At 39.0% G+C, this 25,366-nt stretch overlaps 1 protein-coding gene across 4 annotated transcripts in view; it reads right to left on the reverse strand.

Moving 5' to 3' along the window:
* LOC105060210 (uncharacterized) overlaps window positions 1-2,182 on the reverse strand; it is a 42,591-nt gene extending 40,409 nt beyond the window's left edge. Inside the window, exon 1 of one of the 4 annotated variants that reach the window (XM_073247815.1) lies at window positions 134-2,107. The gene's annotated coding sequence lies outside the window, so the exon portion shown is untranslated. Of the gene's footprint in view, window positions 1-133 lie in introns of all 4 variants that reach the window. The other 3 variants (XM_073247821.1, XM_073247817.1, XM_073247813.1) reach the window with 3 other exon arrangements.
* Between the last annotated feature and the right edge of the window lie 23,184 nt (window positions 2,183-25,366).

The following is a 25,366-nucleotide window of genomic DNA, read 5'->3' on the forward strand; positions in this document are numbered from 1 at the left end:
CACACAGAAAGATAGAAACAAATAAAGAAAAAGAGAGAAAGCCACACGAGATGTGGGCTGTATTTGATAGCACACAGAAAGATAGAAACAAATAAAGAGAAAGAGAGAAAGCCACACGAGATGAGAGCCACACCAAGCTTTTATTGATTTCTGTGGCATTCGAGGACACTCCCACGAACTCCCAAAGGCCACACCTAAGATCAAGGATTGCAAAGTGCGTGAGAGATGGATCAAGGAGGGAGGAATCTGAAGCTAAAAAAATTCATTGGCTCCAGGTTCTTCTATCTTAAATTTATCTTTCTTTTTATCTTCCATCCTATCTTCTTTTTTCTTCCTCCACTCTATCATCCTCCCCCTCTCTTCTTTACTCCATCGTCTCCTTCACTATGTCTGATGCGGCACATAGACCTGATGGAAAAGAAGCGCAGGATGGAAGAACATAGTCAGTCACGTGATATTTCTTTCCCTCCACTCCACTTCGCGCTAAAATCAAGAAACTTCTGAGAACAATATTTATGATGTTTTATACAATTTAATTTCTCAGATATTCCTCACGTCATAACATTATCTAATGGAGACAGAAAGTTGGGCTTTTTTGTAATTTTATTAAATTTTGAGATTCATTTTTTTTTTTTTTTTTTGCATACAAATCTAAATAGATCAAAATTTAAAAAATATCGCTACAATTTTTTTAATATATAATATATTTGAGCCTTATCAAGCCTAATTGAAGCAGGTTAATTGTTGGCTAGGCTGGAGATTAATTTCAAAAATCCATATTATTAATTTCTCATTTCACTTGCTGACTGGCAGGTTGTGCAGAGTACGTGCTCTTACGCCCAAGTATGATTTGTGAAGAAGCTTAACAATACTTCGAGAAAAAAAAAAAAAAGCTTAACAATGATTACCCAAAAATAAAAAAATCTAATGTTTGAACCATAAATATTTTAAAAATAATATCTAAATAAATGTTATGTTAAACAGCCAAATGGCATAAACATTAAGAAAAACTAGATAAGAGGTGGACAAGACAGAGAGGGCTCGCCGCTACCTAAATCTTTTTTTACGAATTATTTTTTTTAGTAAATTTTATAGCATCGATGTTCGGGAGGGAGCAGGCAGCGCTTTTAAGATGCCACAATTACTCGCCATACACGACATGTCCCATCGGTGTCAGATTTTTTTTTTCGTTTTTTTTTTTGGTAACAAGGTGTCAGGTCTCGTTGGCAGCTTTTTCTCGTCTCTTCTTTTTTACGGTACGAACCGATTAGAAAATGAAAGGGGAAGCTACACCGATTGAATGGGGAACTGGCGCCGAGATTGTACCGACAAGAGAAATTACTGCCGACACAGCATGCACCACGACGATTGGAATGGGGATCATATTTTGAGAATTTAATTTCTTAGAAATATTAAAATTAAAAAAGCTCGTAATAGTCTTAATAACATTATTTCGCCCAAGATTTGTTTTTTGCAAGTCGGATGAGAGTGGAATGGTGGTTGACTATTTTTTTAGGGAAAAATGCAGAACTAAAGAAATCCTTGAGGAAAAGTAAAAACCCTAGAATCAAAACACTAAGCCGATCGTATAGAAATCACTTCAAAGTTAAGGATAAGAAATAAAATTTCTTAGAGAATAAAAAAATTAATCAGGAGGGACTTATCTCAAGGAATGGAGGGACTCAGAATCGACCCTGATCCGGATCGTAGTTGCATCCTTTGCAGGAAACAAGGATTATCCTTCCTTCGCGCCCATCCGTTGAATCATCCACTGCTCGCTTTGAGATCTGTACAGGCGGATGAATGACGGGCTTCGGAGATCCATCAGAGAGGAGGCTCCCTCCTACCTGCACTCTGGCTCTGCGATCTTCTCAACGAGAATGATAGGTGCAGCAGTTGCCCGCGGAGCAGCAGCCTCACCAAAGCTTTAAAAAGAAATGGCATGGTGGAGGCGGCGGCGGCGGCGGCATTCATCATCACCGCCTCTTCAACAGAGAGAAAGCAAAGTTTAGAGCCCTGAGCCTGAGCCCCCGTTCGGGTGCGACCCGGGTTGCATCCTTCGCACTAAAGAAGGATTCATCTTCCTTCGCACTATTGCTGATTTATGCAGCCGGATGACAAAGTTCACAGCGCTTTGAGAGCTGTGCGGCCGGTGATCCAACGGTGAATTCGCGGGAAGGAAGGTGAACTCCTTTTTCACGCGAAATATGCAAGCCGTCACCGTTTGGACGTGGTTCGGGTTGGACGTGGTGGTTTTAGAATGACAAAACCAGGTGCCGCGGTTAGCCCACAGCCACACCCTGTTTTTAGCCAGACATGAGGGCCAAGATAGACGTTCTGGCCACGAGCCCCCAAATCTTCAGCGAAATATCCATAGGGTTTCAGACATACCTCCCAAGACACCTCGAAATTTCACCTCGTGAAGCATCAAACAAGAAAGATGGGATTAATCAACAATGGTTTCTTGGAAGAATGCCAAGTAACAAAACATTCACTTATCATTTCCAGATTGAGTAAACCACATTTGCTGGCTCACTTTAGAAGACATGCTAGCTGATAAATAGTAGGACTGACAAAATATGATTCAATCTGTTAATTCGATTCGTATTCAATCCATCGTATACATATTTAAATCTAAATTAAATGAATTTGGATCATAAACAAATTGACTCATTTAATTCATTTAATAATTAGATCGGATTTGAATTTTAGATATATGATCCATTTAACCCTTTTAATCCGTTTAATATTCACATCGGATTGAGTCAGATAATCTATTTAATCTGTTTAATCTATTTCTAATCCATTTTAGTCCGATCTGTTTAACCTGTTGAACCCATTTAAGATCTGTTTAATCTGTTTAACATGTTTCTCACCCATTTAATCTGATCTCTTTAATCTATTTAATCCATTTAATCCGTTTAATCTAATTTAATCTATTTAATAAATGGATTAAATATATCAGATCGGATTACCTGTTTAATAAATAAGTCGGATTTAGATTTAAATTTTTAATTTATTTAATAAATAGATCAAATTTAAATTAATGATTTTTTGATCCGATCTGTATGGACCTAATTCGTTTCTATCCGATCTTATTCGATTGCCATCTCTAATAAATAGAGGTACGTCAAAGAGTTAATCAAGCAGCAGTTAAACAGTAAATTGGTAACGAAGAAAGTTGAGCTATCAAGAAGAAAGAAATATTACAACAGAACAACCTTTCAAAATCCCAATGCGTGCAGGTTTTTCTCTTTTTTTTCTTCTTTTCTTTCCCTTTTTTTTTTTTTTTTTTTTTCCTTTTTATTTTGAAACATTGTTCAGGTTATCACCTACACAAAGGAGAACATGTAAGAAGATAACCAAAACGGTGTTCCCGGCTGTCCAGAGCCACGCATTCAAGTAGAACGGAGAGTAGTGAATAACACCAAAACCTCCTTAGGCTCTTGGACACCACCCCCCCGCCCCAACCTCTTTTTTTTTTTTTTTTTTTTGAAAATTATAAAATAAACTAAAAGAAAACTCTTGTGAAAATAATTTAGTTAATCCAGCATTGAACCTGGAAGAGCCCCAACATGAAAAAGCTGTTCATAACACCCAAAAGCATAGGGTAACAACCAAACAACAAGAACATAATAAAGAAATTTGGAGTTAAGAATCAAGGGACGCTGTCACGCTAAGCTGTGTCCGTTTAGTAGACTAATTAAGCAAGGTCCTCAAGAGACCTGGCGTTCTTTATTAATTAAGCAAGAATTTAATGACAGTCCAATGAGAAGCACCTAGTGGCTTCACCTGGCTGCACATGGAAAAGTAAACCATCCAATTTGCCATGCCATCACGAGGAACAGTGAAGCACATAACTTACCCCTTACAAAAGCACACTACACCTCAATAATTCAACCAAAAATTGATGGAACCGGTCAACCTCAAGAATAGTGCCAAATTTGCCTCGTAACCTGATTGTTTGGATTTCCAACGATTGTGGTCGTATGTGCTGAGCACAGCACTACCTCCTAGAGGTGCAAAGTATCCAGTATCAGGGTGCTTCAAATTAACCTGATAGAGAAAGGCCTGGGAAATCATCCCTGTCTCAAAATGAAATTAAATCAAAAGGCAGCAAGAGCAGCAGCAGTAGGAATAATATGTAATACGACAAACGGCTAGCATGTAGAAGTGGCAACCATGTGGACCAACCATTTGTAGCACACTGTGTGCAACCTTCTCCCACCACCGAATCCTCCAGGCAAAAATAATCAAAACTGGAGCAACAGGGAAAAGCACAGCCATACAGGTTACAAATCAGCATACGGTGTTTATTTTCATGTCTTATGGATTAGCAAAAGGATATCATATAATTTTAGAAACATTTCATATTACAAAATGGATGGAAAAAGGACCATCAGGGACAAGGCTAATTAGATCGACAAACTGTTAGCTCCAAAACAACATATTAGAATGTAGAACTAGTAAACAAATAGATGAATAAATAAATAAAGAGTTGGAGAAGATACTGAGGTGATTCTTCTGGAACTTCGAGTGTCCCCAGCATGAACTTTGGAAATAAAGTAAAATGATGTAATTTTTACTGAAAAAAGAGCTTCAGCAGAAAAAGGAATCCACATTAATCCACTTTTGCAGGAAAAAGAGTCTCTCTCTTTTTTTTTTAAATAAAAACAGTTTGTTCGGACTGTACAAGACCACCTCGAAATGAATGCACACATTTAGCTTGATTGATACAGACATTGTAATAATGAACGAAAACAGATACATGTCTATGCAAACTTTAACAGCACACGGAGGCGCCGAGGCCCTACGTATATAGCATGGTTATGTAAGTCCAGTATGTCCGAACGATAGATGCATCCACAACAGCAATTTGCTAAAATAAAACTGCTCTAAGAAAGAAAAAGATGAGAAACAGGAAGAGCAAGAAAAGGAACATATGCTTTAAAGAAAAGAAAGGAGGTTCAGATCAATTCATTTTATCAGATATCATCTATGACAAGAATGAGAAAAGCAAGATTTTAAATCTTATGGGACAGAGATATCCCAGTATCTCTATAAAACAGAATGTCCCATTTATTTTGTCCCATCCCACAATAGCTATCCCAATAGATATCCTCTATCTCTCTTCACTTCTTCTTTCTTTTTCTTCTTTTTTTTTTTCTTTTTCTTTCTTCTATTCTTTTTTTTCTTTTACCTTTCTTTCTTTCCTTTTATTTTACTATTTTCTTCTTACCACTTCCTTTCTTTTTTTTTCTTTTTCTTCTTCTTTCGCTTTTCTTTCTTCCTTTTTTTTCTTCCTTTCTTTTCTTCTACCTCCCATTCTTTATTTTATTTTTCTTCTTCTTTTCTTTCACCTTTTCTTTTTCTTCATTCTCCTTTTTTTTCATTCTTCTTTTTTTTCCTCATTCTTCTTCTCTCCTTGCATAGATAGATTTCGAAGTTCCGACCCCATCCCGATCTCATTTTCTCACAGAATGGGATGGGACAGCCAAGGTACCCTCTGTCCCGCTAGGATAAAAAATCTTAGAGGAAAATCCCTCTAAATGACATATATGAAGAAAGATTGCTGCTGAAGCTCCCTAAAATGGATGTAAACCCTTTTTTTAGAACTATATACAGGGGATTAATAGTTAATTAGAGGCCAAAATGCCAGCTTCACATTTGACAAATCAAAAAAAAAAAAGAAAAAAAAACATGAGTTGAACACATCTTGGAGAGATTTTGGGGACATGAAATATTTTCATGAAGAAATAGCTACGACAGGTTACCTGCAAAACAACAGGCCATCCAAGTCTTGCCTCATCAAGGTAAGAAAGCTCTAAAAATAGTGCCATTGGACACCAGTAGACCTCCATGCCTCCTACTACTAGTAGTAGCATTGTATGTGATAGCAATAAATCTTCATGCCAGTGGTAGTACCAGTAGTATGATAGATTACATTGCACCGCTTCATTACATACTCAGCCACCCATTCAAACACTATGGTGGCCGGGGGACCCATCAAGCCCCACTTGGAAAAATCATCATTGCCTCTCTATGAATAGAAGGAAAAATATAGCATTACCATCAAAATTAAAAGAAAAAGGTCCATTAGAAAAAACAGTAGCATTTGGTTCAATAATAAAGTAGAAGCAAAGCTTGGAGCAAGTCTCAAGCATGCCAAACAGCTTTTAGAAAATAGTAGTGACTACAGGAGAAGGCTAGCATACTGTAGTCCTAGTATAAAGCTTCTTGTTTGTTCAAGCCTTCTTTTTTTGTGGAAACAACACTCTTAGTGTAGAGTAGTTCCAAAAATTTAGCCAAATATAGATAAGAATGGATTGTGGAATATCTATATCAAAAGGAATAACCAGCTTTATTCCACTTTTTCTTATTACTGAATTAAATTCAAATGGGCTTAGGGGATAGGGAAGTCTCATCAAATCATTCATGCTCTCCAAAGCTGCAGTAAGCACTTGACAGATGAGAAAAAAGGTTGAGATCTATCATTTTATCAAAACTTAAGTGATAAAAAAGCCGCAAAATCCCTTAAATAATTGATCTAAAGAAATGACTGCAACTGGTTGTCTATTGAAGAACAGACCATCCAAATTTTTGTTTGCCATTTCCAATAAGACCGCAAAAATAAATTGGATCTTATTGCTTGTTTTTATCTGATCATTGATATAGCGTGGGTCAAAAAAGGATAATAGGATGCAAGAGTGAATTCCTTGAGCAATCCATCACTGACTTTGTATAGAGAAAGAGGAGAGAAGAGATTACACCAACACCACCATAACAGAAAGAAGTTATAGGCCAGTGTGACAATCATAAGCCGAAGAGAAGGGTCCACCTTTTAATAAAAGACATAAAGGGTTGAACTCAAGTTGATTTGAAGTAAGTCTTAAATGCAAGCTCATTAAGATGATTAATTAAAGATATCACTAAAAAGGGTTTTCCGCAGAAAACATCCACTTTATTTTTATTTTCATAGAACTGGGTCCTTATTTTCAGAAATAGTCTATTTTAATTTTTACTGAACCGTTGTGCCTCTTCTAAGAACAAATTTATACATTTAGTCCAATTAGTGATACGTGCCATGTTGTAGGCACATACTTTAAAGACATAAGAGAAAATTATATAGAATGATAGCACGGTCTGCCATATTTTATGGTTCAAAGTGCCAGGCAATAAAGAAAATACACGAAACAAGTTGGCTGTAGCAAAAATAAGAATGTTAAAACAAATGTGTGGTAAAACTAAAAAAGATATATCAAAAGAGCTATGGAAGTTGTAGAAAGTAAAGAAAAGTGATGCAAAATCGATTGAGATGGTAAGGACAATAGAAATCTAAGGAGGCTCCAGTAAGAAAGGGTATTTTGGTTTGTGTTGAAGGTGGTAAAAAAGGAAGGGAATATCTAAGGTAATATGGATGACGGTTATGAAGAAGGATACGGAGAAACTTGGAATAAAACCAAAGGTTATCCTAAATATGAATACCTGGTGAAGAAGGATCCATGGAACTTGAAATAGTTAGGAAAAAATGAGATGGCCATGGTTATAGCACATTTAGTTCAGTTAGCACACACATGACATTGGTTGATCCGCATGCAACAGCACACAACGGAAGAGCTAAGGCCCTCTGTGTATAGCTTGCTTTTCAGCAATTTATAGACTACTTCTTTAAGGAAGAAAAGGAACAAGAAAAACAAAAAAAAAAAAAAAGAATGCTTATTACAGAAAAGAAGGCTCCAATTCACCAATTTTATCAGACATTATGCGGGAAAAGAAAGAGGGAACCCCCTCCAAATAACATATCTGAATAAATGAATACAACTGATTGCTTGCAAAACAGCAAACCATCTAAAGCTCACCTAGGCACTAACATTAGAGTAAGGACATTACTTGCTCAGAGCACAAATCCTATGTGGAAGTCGATTATTGGCCATATGCTGGGTGTGGGTCCTTAATTAACACCCACGTTCCTCTATGTACCACCATCCCCCATTGCCACAGGTGACTGGGAGTCTTAGTGGGGAATGGAGTGGTAAGGGAGAGCAACACGTCAGGTAATGGAGTAGAATACCATTCCATTGCCTTGTAATTCCCCACTTCACCATGCCACAAGGGGATTGGTGACAAGGCACTTCATGAAGGTCTTCAAACAAATCATCTAGGCCTCTATGTAAAAAAGAAGAGAAGGAACAATATAATGATATAATATTACAAACACCACCACTACAACCGTCAGTTGATCTAGGCAGCTCAAGTTCAGATCCAATAGAAGCTTGATCGAGCTCAATGAAAATTTACTAAGCCAAGCTCGAGCTTAACTATCAAGCTAGAAATTAATTTCAATCCCAGCTTGAGAAAGACCTAATATGATCAAGCTCACCTTGATATGACTCAAAATTGGATTTAGTACATAAACCAGGCAGGTATATTTCCTAATTTTTCAATTCTGAAAATAACCATTATTAAATTTCTCTCTTAACAACCTAAACCATACTAATCTTCTAAAAAAAAAGAAACTCTAACATTGTTGGACTCCAAGAAAGAGATCAAGAGGGGAAAAACTTTCCCTATGTAAGAATTTTCATGATTTTTGCCCTGCCTCTAAAACCCAATTTAGAGTGATTTGTTGGTCATAGTAAAATTTATGTAGATTATGAACATAATATACCATTCGTGGGCAAAACATGTTAGTATCTAATCCGCACTATTGTTAAAAAAAAATCCTAAATCTAAAAATCTTAGTAGTAACCATGTGCATTTATACATGCATTATAACTGATATTACAAATAACTGTATTCTTAATCACCTGTTTGAATATTTATTAGCCTACATATTTGGATGTACAGTTCCATTTATTGCGGCCAACTCTCCGTCACCTGTCGCTGGAAATAAACACCTGCAAAATAGTATCCGCACAGACCAAATTTATATCTGGCAGGGACCCTTCAATGCTTAAGTCAGAGAGGAAAGTTGGTGAATAAGAGTTGAATGTAAACAGTAGCAGAGTTTTGGCCCAGCGTAAGCTTACCAGTCCTGTTTTCTTACCTCCTTTTTATAGATGAGGTTGTCGTAACCGTCGGACATAGTCCCGTATTTTATGGTACTAAATCATCGGGCCATAATCACGTAGTGGATTGTTAATTTCCACTGATCACGCCGTGATATGCAGCCGGCAACCGTTTGTGACGGTTATGGCATGTTGAGCAGATTAGCCGATCATATGTCGGTAGAATCCATGCGTGACCATCGACTAGTAGTTCTGTTATGCCGATGATCTAAGTCGTCTGCTGTTGATCGATAGTAGTCGAATAGTTAGTCGGTCAGCCGACAATAAGTCGGTGCGGTTCGCTCAGTTGGTTGATGAAGAGTCGGAACCGCATATTTAGTCGATGTAGAGTTAGGATTGTATGTCCGATCGATCGGCTTTGATTGAATTGAAGTCAGTAGTCGGTTGACTTGAGCCAGGGGTCGATTGACTTATCCCAACAGTTGCCCCTCACTCCCAAGTTCAAGATGAGTCGACGTATATATTACCACGTGGTTTGTCATGTTGGACAAAGAGAGTTATTTTTTGTCACATCGAATCTCGATTTTGATGCCATTTTTTTTGAAATATGGATGATCGGCTATTTTATCGTGTTGACAGGTACAGTCGTCTGTCACACTGATCGGATGATTCGGTATCAGTTATCAGTATTAGGCGTCGTTTTGGAAAGTCGATTCGACATCTGACGATATGATTCTGACAAGTAAATTTGTTCTACATGTCTGAATGTTATTAGGTTGGAATTGTTTATGCGGATAAAGGTGACGTGGCTCAATCTGAGGCAGGTGCGTCGAATCATCCGATTGATGGTCGGTCTAGATATTGTCACGTGTCGTCATCTGGTAGATCTTCGATTTGATCGTCTTTATCTTGGCCGTTGAGGGATCCTATATATATATAGGGTCACTCTCAGCCAAATTTTTATTTTTCACTACTTTTGGTGCTGAGACTCTGTCAGATTATTTTCTCAACGTCCAAAGTTATCGCTCTCAGCTTTCAGGTCAACTTTGCTTTTCTTTCGAGTCCTTTCTTCTTTCCTCTAAAGTCTTCTGTCTTCTTCAGAGTTATTCTCATGGCTAGGGCTTCTCCTTCTTGGGAAGATCGGTCGGAGAATCCGACTGATGAATCCTAATCGAGTCTGGATGTGGAGTCCTCTTCACTTTCGGGATCGAATGTCGAATGGCTTCAGGAGCAGTTTTGTATCCTGAAGCAGTTTCAACTTTTTACCTCTGGGGTCGATGGTCGGATGAATAACCCACCTTCGGGCTAGGTGACCTTTTACATCGAAGATCTTCGGTTGGGTCTTCGATTTTCAATTTCAAAGTTTATCCAAAATATTTTGGATTATTACAAATTTTGCCCAGCTCAACTGGCACCAAACTCGGACCGACTGATAATTAGTTTTACTTTGCTGTGTCGGATGTGGCCGACCATGCCCCGTCTTTTTCTTTTTTGAGCCTTCTTTGTCCTCCGACCTTATCTGAAGATCTGAGGGTGGTGGTTCTTCAACCTCCGAAAAGGTCTTTCCTTTATCATCGGTCTTCCATCGTCCATTCATAGATGGAAGAATCAATTTTTCTTTGCTTCTTCTTTCCTTCTTTGAAATTTTTCTTCTCATTGGGGCGATCCTCGAACCGTCCCAACGACAATAGCCAGATAGAGGTCGACGATCAGGAGGACTTTCACCGACTGAAGGACATATCGGTGCCGAAGCAGAAAAAGCTTGTAACCGAACAGGTCCTTTTATGACATCAGTCTTAGTTCGGTTCCTCGTCTAGGTATAGTATAGTTAGTCGGTTATTTCTGATTTTTCTTTTACTTGCTGAATTATACTAACCTCCATTGTAATTGCGGCCATACAGCAGAGGATGCGTGTGTCGAATGTCGACATTCATCTGCACGCTGCTAAGAAGAGGACAGCATCTGAGGCTGGGCCTTCGCAACCACCGAAAAGGCATCAAGCATCGGCTCCAGTCGGTGTTTCGACGTCGGGCATGGAACCCGATGCCCCATCAGCATCGATTCCTGAACCAGTCTTGGTACTGTCAGCACCGACAGTGCTCCTTGCTATGTCGTCCAAGGAAAGGACAGTGAGGGAAACTACCGAGACAACATCGGTAGTTTCGCCACCTGAGGTTCAGGCCGAGGCAAGAGAGCCCGAACAACATCCAAAACCAAAGCAGAAAAGGTTATCAATTTATCAAAATTTTCAGTCTAATTTGATTATTGACTATCAAATATGATTTACAACGCTGCCTTCAATCCACCCAAGCTTCCACACAGCCCCCATCCTTTATATATGGAGAGAAGAGGACACTTTTATTGTTAAAATAGAAAAATTATCTACCTCTGTCATGGTTTCTAATATTTTCAACCATTTCGGGATGTTAAATTTCTATAATGCAGTTGATTTCTCTACCAAATGCAAAATTCACTCACTATTTTCATGGAAACGAAAAATATCCTTCGTCGAACACAAATAAATCTAGAATTATAAGAAGCATTGCAAAATATAAAAACCTAACGTTAAATAAGGGGGAAAACAATTCTTGAACATATAACTTCAGATATAAAGAATTTCAATATTAAATCTTCATAAGCATTGTTAAAAAAAAAATCAAGAAACAAGAAGGAATAATGGGAGTTATCGCGAAGAGATGAAAAGAGGGAGGCTCAGAATCGCCTTGGAACCATCGAAGAAGGAAATCCCTTCGTCGCCTTCTTTTTCTGCACTCTTCTTAACCAAGGGTTGCAGCCGCTGCCTTGCCAAATCGGAGACAATCACAGGAGAAGAATTAAAAGCGGGCCTTTTCCAATCATCTGATTTGCCATCAGATACGAAGACTAACGGAGGCCAAGATCGCATGAAAGTGGGCTCGCCATCACTGTTGCTTCAACAGACGCACATATAGAACGAAAAAAAAGGGAGAAGGATAGGGTTCAAGATTCAAGAATCATCATGTTGGGAGGGGGAGCAGCACAATAGGGGTAACTCGGATTGTGAGCACCGAGCCACCAACCATTTACTTCCTCTCCCTCGATCCGAAGCCTCCCCATGCTTCAACCAGTTGGGTTTTATGTCTGCTTTCTGAAGATGAGCCTTATTCGGGACACAAGATAAGTCGTCAGAATTTGCCGACTATAGGCAAATGGAAATGGAACCCGAATTTAGAAGCTGATTTTATGGGATAGCTGATTTGGCGGCAGCAAATCGGCCACAATTATTTATAAAAAAAAGAAAAGAAAAGCTTAGTCCATCTGTCTTGGTCATTATTGAGACAATCGGATCTGCTCTTTTCGATTCAAGATCGGCCCCCCGACTCTGCTTTAACAATAGATATTGGACCGTTAAAATAAGACCGCCATAAGAATCACCGATTTGACTATAGCATCTAAAGAGTTCATCATCCCGACATTCAATCGGCTTCACGGAATACGACTAATGGTCGACTGTCTATCGGTTAGCTAACTGCTTGTTGGTAACTTCCGATTGCCTTCTTAAACAGCAACCAATCCAACCGACTCGATACACTACTACCAACGATTCTTTGATACAAAATATGAGAAACCGATGGCCGGTCGTCCTGAATCACCGACCCTCAGTCGGTATATCAAAATCACCGACCTCCAGTTAGTATATTGGAATCTACAATTGTGATACCACAATCATGGGTAACGACTGTACACCACGATCATTGGTGGACATAAACTGCCCACTAACTCTAAAATTATAGTCCAATAAAAAGGGTTAACTACCCTTTAGTGCCATAAAAAGCGAAACTTCATGTGCTTAATGGTTACATCCAAATCATCTATAAAAGAGAGATAAAGGAACAGGCAATGTTAAGGGAGACTTTTGGGCTAAAACTCTGTCAAATTTTATTTTAAATATCCTATTCACCACTCTCTGCTGACTTACGCATCGAAAGGTCTCTGTCGACTTAGACATCGGAGGATCTCCACCAAATAAAACTCCGACCAACGGACTTATTTTACAGATAGCTTTCCATTGGAGTTAGGTGTACTTAGAGATTGATCGCAACAAATTGATGCGCCAGGTAGGAGGAGAAAGATCTAACCATCATGCTAAAAATGAGAGTCCAGAATGTTTCCATCAGTTCCGTCAGGCAACCTTCCCATCTGGAAGATCTCCCACCTCCACTAGCAGAACCCAGTTCCTTACGTCAAGTCGTTACCATGGATACTCAACAATTTGCTGCCTTGGTGTAGCAGATGAAGATATTAACAAAGGCAGTTCATAGCCTCCAGCAAACACAACAACAATAACAACAACAACAGTAACTGCCGATGGCGAAGGAGCCGACGTCGTGCATAGTGCCATCCAGGCACAGCCATCGTGCCCTACAGCGATCTCCTTCTCGATCTTTGGAATGATGATCTGCTCGATATTTTCATCATGTTGAGCCACCATCTCGATACTCCCACCGTGCCACTTGCCAACAACGACGATCTTTTTCTTCTCACCGCCACAATATCAAAAAGGAGAAGAGGCTGCGCTCGCCTTTAAGTTCTTCATCCTCAAGTTCTTCTAGAGATTCTACTCCTGAATTCTTATAGCAATGGCAATTCGACGACTATGAGTGCAAGCTCAAAGATATCGACTGCCGATTTATCCAACTCCAAGTAGATGGCCAAGGATCTTCCAACGACTTCGGCATCCACACCACTTTGCCTTTCTCTCAGCGCATTTTGGATGAGTCAATCCTGGCTCGATTCAAGATGCTGTAAATGGAGCCTTACAACGACTCCACCAACCCCGTTGACCACCTGAAGGGCTATGAGGCTCTCATGATGATTCAGAGTGCAATCGATGCCCTCTTATGTCTTGACTTTCCAGCTCCAATCTGAAAAGCTACTCGGACCTGGTATTCTAAGCTCTAGCTAGGAAGCATCTATTCCTTTGAGCAGTTGGAACAGTCGTTCGTGGCCCACTTCAACACCAGTACAAGAATACCATGAACGTTGGACATTCTCTTCTCCATCAAGCAGAATGAAGGAGAGACTTTAAGGAGCTTCGTGGTACGTTTCAACGCTGCCATACTTGAAGTTCGAGACCTCAACGAGGATATGGCCATCTCGACTATGAAGAGGGGGCTTACAAGTTGTAGGTTCTCTTACTCCCTGGATAAGATGCTCCCTCGGATATATGCCGAACTTCTCGAGTGCACGTATAAATATATCCATACAGACGAGGGTGCTATGATCGACATCAATCAAAAAGAAAAGATTAGAAGAAAAAATAGAAAAAGAATAGAGCTCTGACTGGACCAAGTCGGGTGTCAACCAATAAAGGAACTTCACCTCGCCAATGAAGTCTAAAACTAAATAACTTTAGTTACAGTTATAACTCCTACACTCCTCTCTCTACTCCTTGTGCATAGATTCTAATGGAGATTAAAGAAGAAGATTATCTCTCGCTATCTACCTCTGATGAAAGTGCCATCGAAGAGCCGCGATAAGAAAAAATACTGTTGATTCTATCATGATCACGATCATGATATCGAACAATGTATTCAACTTAAAGATGAGATAAAAGTCCTAATCTGATGGGACTATCTCAAAAAATATCGATGCGACCGTCTGACTCAGTCTCCTGCCGACCAACAATCTTAGCTTCAACCTGAGGAAGCTAACAATAATCGACTATTAATGGGAGTTATCAACATGATCTCAGGACGATCAAGAGATTGGGGGGCAAGTTTTGAAGGAGAATCATCCAAGAAGTAATGACAAGATAATGTAATCTCTTTTTCGGATGATAATACTCGAGGAGTATAGATTATTCATAATGATGCTGTCGTCATCTCAATGACGATAACTCGTTATGATATAAAAAGAATTCTTATAGATAATAAAAATTCTACAGATATTTTATTTTACTCTACCTTCTCTCAAGTGAGACTACCTACTGACTGACTCAAAAAGGTTTCTACCCCTTTAGTCGGCTTCACAAAAGATGCAATCAGTGTAAAGAAAAAAATTACTCTATCTCTAATTGTCAGAATCGAACCATGATAAAGCACTATCCTCTTAACATTTACTGTTATCCGAGTGCCTTATACTTACAACTCCATACTTGAACAATCGGTACTTAATGCATTAAGAATAGTTGTTTCGACATACCATCTCCTTGTCCAATTTCTAACAAGAAATGAAATCGGAGGGATGCGAGGAGATCAATAACTGACCTGATGCTACTTCATGATCTCTGTCGATAGCAACAAACTCGAAAATCCTCTATCGGTTGACAAACTAGATCAGAGGGATAATGAAGAAAGGGATGAGTCAGTTAAACAATTGATTTCAATCCCATTAAGAGAAAATGATCCAACTAAAATTGTTCAAATCGAGTCACCTCTACCTGAGTCGAAGTGGAGTCAACTACTCGATCTATTGAGAACCAATGTCGATGTCTTTGCTTGATCAACGATTGATATATCTGAGATCCCCTCACTTGTGATAACTCATCGATTAAATATTGACACAATATTTAAACTGGTGAGGCAAAAGAAAAAAAAAATTGCTCCTAAAAGACAGAAGGCTATTGATGAAGAAGTCGATAAGCTTTTTGCAGCAGACTTCATCAGGAAAGCCAACTATCCGAATTGGCTGGCCAATGTCGTGATAGTAAAGAAAACCAATGAAAAATGATGAATCTGCATCGACTATACCGACTTAAATAAAGTCCGTCCAAAGGATAATTTTTCTCTGTCGAAGATTGATCAACTAGTCGATGCAATATTGGGACATAAACTCTTGAGCTTTATAGATGCCTTCACAGGATACAACCAGATCCGAATGGCACCCGAAGATGAAGAGAATACAATCTTCATGATCGATAAAGGTATCTATTGCTACAAAATGATGCTATTCGGCTTGAAAAATATCGGAGCGACTTATCAACGGTTGGTCAACAAAGTCTTCAAAGAATAGATTTGATAAAACATGAAAGTTTATATCGACGACATGCTTGTAAAAAGTATAAAAATACATGATCCCATTTAAGATTTGAAGAAAGCTTTTGAGATACTTCGACGACACCAGATGAAGCTGAATCCGACTAAGTATGCATTTGGTGTAATAGTCGAAATTTTTTTTCGAATTTCTCTTGTTGCAGTGAAAAATTGAAACTAATCTAGAAAAAATAAAGGTTATTCTCAACATGAAGCATCCCAACTCTAAAAAGGAGATGCAACAAATAAATAAAAGAATTGACATACTTAGCCGATTCATTTCGAAGTCAGTAGAAAAGTGTCTATCCTTCTTCAAGATTTTGCAGCAAACAAATGACTTCTCATGGTCAGATGAATACCGACAGACTTTTGAAGACCCAAAAAGGTACTTGACATCTCCTCTATTACTTACAAAATCAAAGAAGGAAGAAACAGTATATCTCTACTTGGCAACATCTTTAGAAGCGATTAGTTCAATTCTCGTCAAGGAAGATGAAAACCGAACTCAAAAGGCCTATTTACTACACAAGTAAAGTTCTCCATGACATCGAAACTAGATATTCGAAGACAGAAAAGATGATATACGCTCTTATTATTTCGACCCAAAGATTTCGACCATATTTTCAAGCACACTTAGTGGTCATCTTGACAGACCAACCCTTGAAGGCAATCTTGCAGTGATCAGATACCTCCGATCGGATGGCGAAGAGGATAATTAAATTCTACGAATTTGATATACAGTATCACCTATGACCGTCAATGAAAGCTCAAGTCTTGACCGACTTCGTCATTGAGTGCACTATACCTGACGACAAACTTGAAGGCTGAACTAGAATCTATTTGGGTGTTACATGTTGATGGATCTTCCAATGCTCAAGGAAGTGGAGTTGGCTTCATCCTCATCAATATCGAAGGGACAGTGACTGAATATGTCCTTTGGTTCAACTTTAAAGCTTCGAATAATCAAGCCGAATATGAAGTCTTGTTAGTCAGTTTGAATATTGCAAAAGAGCTTGGTGTAGTAATTTGAAGGTCTTCATCGATTCATAGTTGATCACTAGACAAGTTAAAGATAAATTTGAAGCTCAAGATCTGATCATGGTGAAATATCTTCAAAAAGTGAGAGATCTCACCCGAACCTTCAAGTATTTTGAGATCTCCTATATCCCTAGAACAAAAAATGCACGTGCTAACGTACTTTCCCAACTGGCAACTATTTCTTCCAATTTACTCGATCGAACATTCATTGAGTACCTCGAACATTCGAGTATTGATAAAGTCAATGAAGTAAAATAAATAAATGATGAATCAAGCTGGATAGACCCAATCATTCAGTATTTGATCGATGAAACTCTATCCAAAAATTCATTAAAAGCCAAACGACTAAGATGGATGGCTTTACAGTATGTGTTGATGGATGGACAACTGTATAAAAGGTCATTCTCTCTTCCATTGCTCAAGTGTTTAAGATCAATAGAAACAGATTATGCTCTCCAAGAATTCATGATGAAATTTGCAGAAATCACCTAGGGGGATAAATTGTTGGCTTATAAAGTCTTATGGTAGGGGTATTACTGGCCCACTATGAGAAAAGATGCCATCGAATTTGTTCAGAAATGTGAAGCATATAAAAAATATATCAATATTCAGCATCAATCGGGCATTCAGTTAACACCGATCATTGCACCATGGCCCTTCATACAATAAAGAATTGACATACTCGATTTTTTTCCTCTGATGACTTGTCAGAAAAAGTTTCCAGTCATTGCCGTAGATTATTTCATCAAATAGATAGAAACCAAATCCCTTAGTCAAATTACTAAATGCAAAATGAAAGACTTCATTCAAAAGTCCATTATATACTAATTCGGATTGCCATGCATCATTATTACCAATAATGACCAATAATTCGATAATCAGAAGTTCAAAGAGTTATGTGCAAAACTCCATATCACCAACAAACTTACCTCCATCGGTCATCCACAATCAAACAAGAAAGCGAAAGTGACAAATCAAATGATTCTATATGGTCTCAAAATTAGACTGATTGAAACCAAAGATTTATAGATAGAAGAATTATATCCAATCTTATGGGCTTATCGGATGACTCTTCGCATCCCAACGGGAGAGTCACTGTTCAGTCTAGCATATGGAATGAAAACAGTGATTCCATTGAAGATCGGACTCCCATCAATACGATCGAATAATATGCAGAGCCAAGTAATTTTGACTGCCGAAGAGCTAACTTGGACTTACTCCTAGAGATTTGGCTACAAGATCAAATAAGGATGGCTGCATACCGACAAAGAGTGCCCTAGTATTACAATGCAATGGTTAAACTGAGACCTTTCATCTCAGAGATTTGATCTTAAGAAAAGTAGAAGTTTCAAAATTCTTAGAGCAAAAAAAATATCTCCTAACTAGGAAGGCCCATACAGGATGACCGAAATCCTTCATCCAAGTGCATATTGACTTGAGACCCTCGACGGAATGATTGTCCTTCGGATATGGAATACCGACAATCTATGAATGTATTATCAATAAAATTTATCCTTATAATATATTCAAAATGATGTTTGATTTTCAACAAATTTTCAACTAAATATTTGGCTATCTACAAATATGATGTCTGATCAATGATCCATCGATTAATCTACATACTGATCCGACTCCCAACGATCAAAAAAATATGCTGACTCAACTCCGATTGATCTAAAGAATATGCCGACTCGACTCTGATCGATCGAAAGGATATATCGACTCGACTCTAGTCGGTCGAAGTTTATTCAATTAATTTTCATATATCAAATATTTACAAAAATTATGCCTAAGGGTTAATTGGTTAACACCCGGCTAAAAGGAAAACTACATCGATTGCTATTTGTCCAAATTAGCAATACTACGACGAATGATGATCACATTCAAAGAGACTCGATACTTAAAAAATTTCTTTCGTTATCAGCTGAAGGCTACAAAATCGAACTAAAGTCCAGTGACAAAAGGAAGAAAATTTTAGTGTCAATTAAGAGCTACAAAAATCAGACTAAAGTTCGATAACAAAAAGAGAAAACCTAACTACACTGACTGTCGATCGGCTTCACCAGCAACTTTTGATTCAACCGCTTCGGTCACCACTGCTGCTTCGATCTCCTAGACTCCAACAACAATCAATTCTACTTCGACAGACACCGATGCAGTTTCTTCAGTAATCGCTGCAGTTCCTTCAGTAGATGGAGCTACTTCTATCATCCTTTCCTCTAAAGTCGGGATGGTGATGCTACTCAGATCCAGATCCGGATAAAGCTTTGCAACAATATCTCTACCATTCTCATATCTGATCTAATAAGCTTCATTACTGCCTTCGAAAACTTCTTGTTTGAAATCTTCAGACTTTTTGTGATCCTCGATGGCTCGACAAAGGGCCTCCTGAGCTTGACTAAGGGCTTCTTGAGTAGTCTTCACTGCTTTCTTTGCCGATACTGACTCGACATCAACTAGTGCTGACCTTGCTTCAGTAGTCCAATGGCTCTCCCACTCATTCTCCAATTCATGATAGCAGTCATCACGCTCCCCCCGAGGTCGGCTGATCGTATTCTTCTCTACTGAATCCGAGCATCATCGGAGCTGATGGTCTGTTAGGCCGATGTTAATTTAGCCTTCAATCGATAGATTTCTTCTTTGTACTTCTTCTTTTGATCGATCGCCACTTGAAGAAGTTCGTCGGTGACTTTCTTGTCAGCTTCTGCAGTTGCAACTTGGTCGGTCCATGTCCGACCAAGTTCCATCAGTCCTTGGAATCTAGTCTTTATTATCAACACATCATGCACCAACTAGAAAAGATAATAGTTAGAATTACAAGAAAATACCGACAAGAGTGAGCAAACAAAGAAATACTGACTTACGCTGAGGATAACAGGATAAAAAGATGAAAAGATATTGGGTATAGTCTGATCCTTTCTATTCTCCCGATCCATCGGGACAAATGCGGTCTCCAAAAATTGTTTCGCCAGCTTTGGGTTCCCCAAGGTTGACTCACCTATAGGTATCCGAATGTCAAAATGCTCCGTCAAGTCTTCCGAAGCCTCACCATCAATCAAAACTTGCGATGTCTTTCCACGCTCCTGAGTGGACGGCTGACCGACTAGCGCTGCCATCCATTCGGATGTGGAAGATCGTCAGGATGATGATGGCATCCGAGTCATCATCGGCACCACACTGATCGGTACTAGATCGATAATCACAACATCATCATGACTATTTGATTGCTCAACCAACGGAGGAGCTTCGAGTGCTAGAAGGACCCCCAGGGCTGACAGTGCAATAACAGGTTCGGCATGGGCCTCGACACAACTGCCGAAGGAGTATCAGATCGGGTCTTTTTTGGACCCTGAGATGGATCCGCACCAGCAGCGGGCCTCTTTCGGATGGCATTCCATCGAATCTTATCCATTGATGGATGCATACCTGCGGATAGAAAACAACAATGACTTAACCATAAATTTGAGGTTAAATGAAAAATGAAAGATCGATGAATACTATGCTATACCTACGGAAGGTGCCAAACTAAGTTCGACGTTATACAAGCTCTGCTCCGTCAATAGCTCCCGTTGTGGAGGGACTTCCATGTCTTTTAATTGCAAAAAATCTTCTCGATCGACGACATCGATTCGGCTATTTTCATTCGAGCTCATCCGAAGATTCTCTCAAGAAGAAAAAAACCCCAAACCAAAGAGAAAGACATAAAAAAGAATTGATTCTTTCATCCATGGATGGAAGAAGGGAGATTGATAATAAAATGTAGACCCTTTCTCGAGCCAAAGAACCACCAACCCTCGACCTTAGGGTGTGAATGAAGTACGAAGAAAGTTCGAAAAAAAGACCTCTAGGATTGGTCGGAATCATATGACACAACAAAGCAAAACTGATGATTAGCCAAATGAAATTCAGGGCAAGCTGGATAGGACAAATCTTATAACAATCAAAAAAATTTTGAATGAAGTTCGAAATCGAAAAACAAAGTCCAGCTCGAAAGTTCTCTACATAAATAGCCATTTGGTCTATAGGAGGAGAGATCACTCGATCATCCAGATCGGGTGCATAAAGTCGAAACAGATTTGGGATACGATATTATTTTCGAAGTCGAAGAACTCTAGATTCGATCATAGAAGAAGCTTCCACGATCGAATCCAGAAGGAATTCATCAATCGAACTAACTGATCGACTACTCCGAGAAGGTTTCTAAACTAGAAGATCTATTTTCGTCTTCCGTAATCTTACCCTTACCCTTCTTACTACTACTGGCCATTAACAATGGTGGAGAAAATCAAAAAAGAAGTGAAGAAGGGAAGAGAAAAGGCCAACCTGAAAGCAAGGAAAAAGTCCTGGAGATCTCGAAGATGTGGAGGAAGAAGAAAAAGAATAGTCCCCTTCAATGGAGCTTTTGACACCCATAAGAAAGTTCTCGGATTCTCAGAGTTGCAGAACATCCAAATAAAAGAGGAATGCTACCTTTATATATAGAACCCACCGGTGGTTGAGATGAGTTTATTCAAATCAAGATTTATCCAGATCTTGACATATGGTGATGTTAGGGCCGAACATCATTCGGATCTTTCGATGCATTTACCTTCTGATCAAGACACGTCAACATGATCCACGTGAATCATCAAAAACTAATAACTGTCAGACATGTGGTGGCACCCGATGAGTCAAAATCAAATCAATTAGATTGTTCTGCCATCCGACCAACTGCAATATTAAATAACCATCCTCTCGATTTGATGTCCCAATGATGATTGCATGATCATCAAAATGACAAAATGGCTGGAGAATTTCTATTTTTGAGAGGATCATCAATCCCTACGACCGAAACAACCACAAAATCAGAGCTCGAAATCATGACAGAAAATATGCTGACTCCCATCGTCCAACATGTCAAGTCACCTTGGACTCGGGAGTGGAGGATAATTATTGAGACAATCGGATATGCTCCCCCTGATTCAAGGTCAGCCCTCCGACTTTGCTTCGACAATAGATGTTGGACCGTCAACATAACACCGCCACGAAAATCATCGATTCAACTATAGCATCTACAGGGTTCATCATCCTGACATTCAATCGGCTTCACGAAACATGACTAACGATCGACTATCTATCGGTTAGCCGACTGTCTGTTGGTAACTCCCGATTGCCTTCTCAAATGGCAACCAATCCAACCGACCTGATACACCACTACCAATGACTCTTCGATACAAAATATGAGAAATCGATGGTCAGTCGGTATACCTGAATCACCCACCCTCAGTCGGTATATCAAAATCACCGACCTCCAGTCGGTATATTGGAATGTACAATCGTGATATCACAATCGTGGATAATGACTGCACACCATGATAGTTGGTGGGCATAAACTGTCTACTAACTCTATGATTATGGTCTGATAATAGAGATTAACCATCCTTTAGTGCCACAAAAAATGAGATTCCACGTGCTCAACAGTTACATTTGAATCGCCTATAAAAGGGAGGTAAGGGAACAGACAATGGTAAGAGGGACTTCTAGGCTAAAATTCTGTCAAATTCTACTTTAAATATCTTGTTCATTACTCTTCACTGATTTAGACATCGAAGGATCCCCACCGGATAAAACTCTGACTAACAAACTTATTTTGCAGGTAGCTCTCCATCAGAGTCAGATGTACTCGAAGATTGGCCGCAACAGTCATCTTGGAAGGAGAAGACCAATTGATGGTTCGGATGGTGGTCGTCGGTGGAGACAGAGTCAAAGATGTGCGAGAGGAAGGTAAGGAGGGCTGCGGTGGAGAGATGGAGCAAATGGCGATACGAATAGGAGGTTGCAGATGGTGGGATTGCAACTAGAGACAGGGAAAGAGGCAGGTGATCGCAGCAGTTGAGGAAAGGGGGATATTATTGCCTATGCCAGGTCCAAGTGGACAAGGGAAAATCTCGGAGGAAGCGCGCATTTTTTTTTCATTTTTAGCAGTGAGACGAGGAGCACAAGATGTGCTATTTTTAACCAAAAAAAAGATATTTTTTGGCAACAAGGGACACCTTGGTTGGAAGTTTTGGGGGAGAAAAGAAAAGAAAAAAATATTAATAAATATATATATATATATATATATATATTTCTTGTTTAGGAGTTTAAAAGAAGAAAAAAATATTATTTTTTCTTCTTAGTTAGAAATAACAAAGAAAGAAAAAGAAAAAAAATATTATAATCCTTTTTTACTATTATACTCATAAAATATTTTGCTTCCACCAAGATTAAGCTCTCAAAACCTCAAATAGACAACTCATATTGCCACAACTTAAAAAATAAAAAAATAGAAAAAATTCCAAAAAAGGAATCCAAAAAACCACTTTGTCCCCTCAAGTGCTCTCCTTCCTCACATATCTCTAAAAAAAAAATGCAAAAAGAAAACAATCTAAGTGAGAAAAGGTCTCAACTTTTGATTTTCTTTCTTTTTTTTTTATTTTTTCTATATTTTTTATCGATTTTTTTATCTGTATTTCATCCTTTGCAATCAAGAAACCTTTCTGTCTCCCTTAAGTACTCTCCTTCCCCACATATCTCCAAAAAAGAGAAGTGAAAATAAAAAAAAAAAATAATGCAAGTGGAAGCATGGGAAGGCAGCTTCCTTTTTTTTATCTGCAAGAGTCTTAATGAGTGGAAAGCTTGAAATAAGCCCCAACGGTAAGATGAGAATTATAAAAATTTTATTAAATATCTAATTTTTTTCTCTCCAAATCCATTCTAGAAGTAAAAAAAAATATTAACTTTTTCTTCTACTCTTTTCTTGCAACCAAGATGTAAGGAATGGCAATAGCAGGTGCCTTAGACCTCACTTTTACCATAATGATATCATTTGCCAAAAAAAAAAAAAAAACTAATGTAGTTCATTGTCAAAAGACTATGATTGTATGCTAAACAATACTAATAGATGAGATTAAAGTAAGATAACTAAAGCAAAAAAAAAAAATCAATAATAAATTTAAGATAAAATTAAAGGAAAAAAGGGATACATATGGGATGGATCAAAATTTTTCTTTGAAGTTAAATCCCATTATTTATATAATAGAACTGCTTGCAGTTTTGTAACCATTTACCCCTAGCGTCGGTGCTTGCCAACATTGGGACCCCATCTTTAGCAATATCAACCAATGGAGCTACAGTTCTTCACCTCACCACATCTTCTCAACTATCAGATTTTATATTACCTTCAACAGCTACTAGGTCCTGTTCTTTATCATAATCCCTTCAACTGAGCCAATGCAAAAAACCTATCATTCTCTATTGCAATTTGTGTCCAATGGGGCAGTCGGCCTGGAGCCGAGTCACTGTGCCTGATCACTATGCGACAGAAAGCCGGAGAAGGGAGCTTGTCCACCGAAGAGAGGGCACAGCAGAATAGTCAAGGATGAGAGCGAGAACTTATGATGTGCGTTGACGATGATCTCCACCTGATGCCGAAGCGGTTGGGGTTTGGTGGAGCATCAGGCCGTCGAGGGTGTGAGACCTGCAAGGGAAGTCCCGTCGAAGGTTGCTCCGACGAAGACCTTCTGATGCTTAAGTCAGAAATGAAACTCAATAGAATGAGAAGCAGAGTCTCAGTATTGGAGCAAGCATCGTGCGTACCTGGATAGTCCTTTCTTACCTCTATTTATAGAGGGATCATAGCGAGAGAGAGAGAGAAAGCCCACTCTGGATTTTTTGGCCATATCGAGTAGTACAAGCCACTCCGATGGGCGTGCCTTTCATTCGGCATGCAAGTAGCTGCGCAGCACGCCTTATTGCACGTGGGGTGTAATTCATAACCTCATGGGTATAATTAATGACTTCATAGTTTCTTGTCATAGTGCGCAGCTGGTGGCATAGGATACGGCTCTTGGGTGATAGAACTTGATGTAATTTGATGGGATAGTGTGGCGCCACACTTGATGTTCAATCGTTCGGCTGACATCTGTGCTTTTAGATTTGGTAGTAGGCTGAATGAGTCCGTTGAGCGGTGTTACCCAGTCGTCAATGAAATCAATCAGTAGGACACTGAATATATAGTCGATCATGTGCCGAATACCATTAGTTAACTCGTAGGCTGTGCTTAGACTGCATGTCGAACCAAATCAGTAAAGTGCCGACTCGGTTGAGTCACTTCCTTCAGTCGGCCAGATATCGTCGATCTTAATCGATGGAAAGCCAGTTAGGGTAAGGTCGATTGATCGAAGTCGAGTCAAACCAGAATAACTTGGTCAGCGAAGTGTAACTAGTCGGTTGGGAAAAGAGGAAATAGGCTAGCCGGGCAATCAACGAGGATCTACCCCGACATTC

This window comes from Elaeis guineensis, chromosome 1 (genome assembly GCF_000442705.2).
Source record: "Elaeis guineensis isolate ETL-2024a chromosome 1, EG11, whole genome shotgun sequence".
Taxonomy (NCBI): Eukaryota; Viridiplantae; Streptophyta; class Magnoliopsida; order Arecales; family Arecaceae; genus Elaeis; species Elaeis guineensis.